Source organism: Hordeum vulgare, chromosome 2H, assembly GCF_904849725.1.
Source record: "Hordeum vulgare subsp. vulgare chromosome 2H, MorexV3_pseudomolecules_assembly, whole genome shotgun sequence".
NCBI classification, from domain to species: domain Eukaryota; kingdom Viridiplantae; phylum Streptophyta; class Magnoliopsida; order Poales; family Poaceae; genus Hordeum; species Hordeum vulgare.
In genome coordinates this window covers 611,978,688-611,983,731 of record NC_058519.1, presented here as the reverse complement: position 1 = coordinate 611,983,731, position 5,044 = coordinate 611,978,688, and positions in this window count along the sequence as shown.

Genomic DNA, 5,044 nt, shown 5'->3' with positions numbered 1-5,044 from the left:
CACTAATGCCCGAGGGTGATGGTGTTGAGCTAGATGACCACTTGAGAAAGAAGTGGTGTACCGGAAAGGTTTTGTGTGAGTGGTTTTGGAAATGGATTATATTTATGATGTGTCGACTGTCCCAACCTTACATGTGCGACCATGATACCCCTTTATGGGACGGGGCTTTGTTGATTACTTTGGTCGGTGCTAACAAAGAGCCCCACATTACTAGTGGTGGGAGTGATATGGTCACTCTCGTGATGGGTCATACCAGGTAGGTCGACTATGCCGTTTTTACGTGTTCCGGGCACACCGTTGGTCCCCGCGTGGATGATACGGTCTAGAGTTGGTGCTCACAAGAAGTACATCATGTGGGTTGGGTACCAGTCGAGTGGACTCTTTGTCTAGTGTCCTTAGGGGAAAGGCAATGATCCGGTACTTATGAAAGGATCGATATGGTTGACTAGAGCGGGGGGTGAATAGACAACTACCAATTTTTAGCTTTTCTTAACAAGTTAGGATTAGCAACATAAAGGTTCTCTAAAATGGCACTAGGTGAGCAACCTATATGATGCTACTTACAAAGAGTAAAGAAGCAAGTAAGAGATACTCTCCAACAACAACAAATACAAAGTAAAGGTAAGAGATAACCACAAGTGGAACCGATGAAGACGAGGATGTGTTACCGAAGTTCCTTCCCTTTGACAGGAAGTACGTCTCCATTGGAGCGGTGTGGAGGCACAATGCTCCCCAATAAGCCACTAGGGCCACCGTATTCTCCTCACGCCCTAGCACAATGCAAGGTGTCGTGATTCCACTATAGGTGCCCTTGAAGGCGGCGACCGAACCTTTACAAACAAGGTTGGGGCAATCTCCACACAATGCTTGGAGGCTCCCAACAAGACCACAGAGCTTCACCACAATGGAATGTGGCTCCGAGGTGACCTCAACCATCTAGGGTGCTCAAACACCCAGGAGTAACAAGATCCGCAAGGGGTTAGTGGGGGGAATCAAATATCCTTTGGTGGAAGTGTAGATCAAGGCCTTCTCAAGCAATCCCTAGAAAATCAACAAGTTTGATTGGCTAGGGAGAGAGATTGGGCTAAAATGAGCTTGTGGAGCAACAATGGAACTTAGAGAGGTTAAAGGTGAGCTCTAGGAAGAAGAAGATACCTTTATATAGTAGGGGGGCAGATCCACCCGTTACCCACCTACCACAGAAAAATACAAGCGGTACTACCGCTCCTGGAGCGGTACTACCGCTCAGCTTCTCACCAACCACAATAGTATCGGGATACTACCGTGCCAACACCTCCGTGGGGAAAAGTATGCGAAAAAGCTCGACAAAGCGGTAGTAAAATAATACTACCGCACTGAGGGCGGTAGTACCGCCCTTGGAGCGGTAGTAAAAAATTACTACCGCACATGGCGCGGTAGTACCGCTCTTGGAGCGGTAGTAAAAATTTACTACCGTTGTGCCAGCGGTACTACCGCTTACCCTTTTCGCATAGACAATGAAAACACACATTGTAGCTCCATTGTAGCCAAAACATAGGAGGGTGCATAAAGAGTGTACGTGAAGATTCCACCCAAACCTTTCCGACGCGGACCCCCTCTTAATAAGAAGACTTTCCTACGACTCAAGACTAAGAAGAGAAACGTAGAAGAGAGTCCCTCTTCGAGAACCTCCGAGGGGCGTCAAGTCATCTTGTGCCTAGAAGAGAATAGTCTGAAATGCTCAAAACACAAGATTAGTCCACACAACAATTGTCATCAATCACTAAAACCACTTAGGAGAAATATGCCCTAACAATCTCCCCCTTTTTGGTGGATCGATGACAATGTTGGATTTGCACAGAACGATATAGATAGGCATATGCAAACTACAAAGTTTACACAACTAGAGACTAGTTTCCTCTGGGTATGTGCATACCAACAACCAACCACAGAGAGAACACTCCCCCTAGATTATATAGACTAAGCCATCCTTGCTACATATGTAAGAGTAGATGCAAGAATATGGAAGCATGGCATAGCATGTGAGCAAGGGGATACTGGCACAAGATAATATGTCTCACAAGCTAATAACAAGATACATAATACTGAGACAAAGGATAAGCAAGATAAAGCATATGTCTCACTCCATGATAGGGTCTGATGAGTCATAGTCTCAACCATAAAGCAAAAGCAAATAATGGAAGCAACTGAAAGTGCAGTCATGCCCTTAATCGAGTTTTGGTGTTAATGACAACACATACATAGGAAACTAATCCTATTTGTTGAGTGTATCTCAGGATGGCAAGTACTTTTAGTAGATTGAGAATTATGTGCCAAGGTGGTCTGAGAAGATCCGGACTTATATGTCAAGAAGGCTCGGGGTTGAGAAAAGATGATGTAGCCTATCCTTTAAATTTACTATTCTTGAGTATAGGGATCCCACACTATTAAGAGGGGATCACAGGTTTTGCGATGAACTTGCTCATACTACATCTCTACTTTTCTGCTCATACCACATCTCCAGTACTTTGCTCTTATCTCAAAACAGAACCAATGCCTCGGACATCCGGCCTCCTCCGGACGTCCGAGGGCCGGACGTCCGACCTCCTTCAGAAATCTGGAACCTTGCACCAGAGAAACTTGAGCCATATAACTCGGACTTCCGGCTCCCTCCGGACGTCCGATGGCCGGACGTCTGACCAACTTCGCAAATCCGGAACTTTGCACCAGAGAAACTTGAGCCATATAACTCGGACTTCCGGCTCCCTCCGGACGTCCGACCTCCTTCGAAAATCCGGAGTCTCGCACCAGAGAAGTTTGAGTCGAATAACTCAGACTTCCGGCTTCCTCCGGACGTCCGGTCACTGTTCAACTACACAGTGATTCTAGATATATACACATCTCTCGGACGACCGACCCCTGTGGGACGTCCGACACCTTGTGGGCGTCCGGACATCCGAGAAACTGCCGGATGACCGACCTCTACCAGACTTAAGTGACCCCACCGGCTATTTTACCCCCCCAACTATATATACCCCCTCCCACTTCATGAGAGGGTGTTCAACACAGCTAGAACACTCCCAAGAACACCTTTCTCCTCACTCACTCTTGTCTACACCCAATCTTAGATCCCAAGAGCATTTGTGAGTCCCTTTGAGTGTTGTTCCAATCAAAAGATAGATCGTCTCCTTCTCCTCCTCTCCACCAAAGTGAATTGTGATTTGAGCAAGTTTTGAGCAATCCCCGTGATCTTGTTACTCTTGGAGGTTGGAGACTCCTAGGCGGTAGGAGTCTTCAGAGAGGAATCAAACCATTGTGATTACCCCCGGAAAGTTTGTGAAGGTTTGGAAGACACCTCAAGGCTTACCACTAGTGGTTGAGAAACGCCTTTGTGGAGTTATCTCAAAGGGAGAATAGGGTGAGCCTTCGTGGCGTTGGTGTGCCTTCATGGTAACATCCGCCCCTCTAACGGTGACGTAGCTTCCCTCCAAGGAAGTGAACATCGGGATACATCCTCGTCTCTCTTGGAGCTTCGGTTATCCCTAACCCTAACTCTCTACTTGTGTTAATCCTTATTACGTACTTGCATTTGATTATTATTTACCGGTTGCCTTACTTCACTCTAAATAGCTTACTCCTTGTCATTGAATTATTAGGCTCACGCTCATATTCCGCACCTTTGCCTAAAATTGCTAAGTAATTATTAAAATTTGGAACTGTACCTATTCACCCCCCCCTCTAGGTCCATCTCGATCCTTTTCAATTGGTATCAGAGCCTCGTGCTCTATTCTTGTGGCTTAACCGCCCTAGAGCGAGATGGACGGGATTCCCACTACTGTAGCTCCAGTGGAGAGGGACGGGACTTCCACGGAAGTCAGGTCCTTCACCTCTGAGGACCTGGAACGGGCCCTTGCCAAGCAAAAAATAGGAGCATGATGCTTCTCTTGAGGCCTTGGTCCAACTAAGACTGGCATCATTAACCACGGGGACAGCCACGTCCCCGAGGGCCTCAGGGCAAAATGCGCACGGATCATCATTTGGCCAACAACCTCCAGGCAATAACCAAACCAGTGTTCCATGGCTTTATGCTAGATCTCAAGTTGAGAAACCTAAGTACAATCCTGGAGGAAAACCTCCTTTGCTTGATGACAATTCCGATTTTGCTTTGTGGAGAGTTGGTATGCAGGATCATCTTAGGTACGCCAATGATGAGATGTTGGACATCGTCGAGCATGGCTACAATCCTGTAGATCCAAGGTGCCTCACTCCCAGAGAAACTTATGACAAGCATCTCAACGAAACTGCGATCATGTGCATAAGAAAAGGAATGAATGACAAGCAACGGAGACCTTACATTCACATCACAAGTGCCAAGGAACTGTGGGATAGCATTATAAGGACCAAGACCGGTACCTCCACTCTTCGGCTTGCTCAATATGAAATTGCCAAGGGGCAATTGCAGAATTTCTGTATGGAAAAGGGTGAATCTCCCAAGAAACTGCTAGAACGGCTCATGACTCTCGCCGCAGACATTGAGTCATGCGACTGTGACAAGACGCTAGATGGTTTCAATCTGACCAAGAGATTTCTCGTGGACAAGTTACTTCATGCTCTTGCTCCGTACCACCATCAAATGGTATGGGACATGAGGCAGCACCATGGGTTCAAAGAAATGACTCCAGATGACATCATATCCACTTTCCAATTATTTGAAGAGTCAAAGGAAAATGCAACAAAGCACCTTGCCATGCATGGCACTTCAACATCAAAGATCAATCTTGCTTTGAAAGCCAAGCATGAATGTGACGAAGAAGAAAGTGAAGAAGAAGAGGGTGATGATGACTGCGAAGATGGTGATGATGTTGACTCTGATGAAAGCCCATCTTATGAGGACATTGCTCTCTTTGTAAAGAAGTTCAGTGCAGGAAAATTCAAGGGAAGATTCCCAAAGAAGAAAGTAAGGAAATGATATAACTGTGAGGAAACCAACCACTTCTCCAATGACTGCCCTTATGAGAAGAGAGAAGATAAACCAAGGTTTCCGAAGACCTTTGTAAAGAAGAAA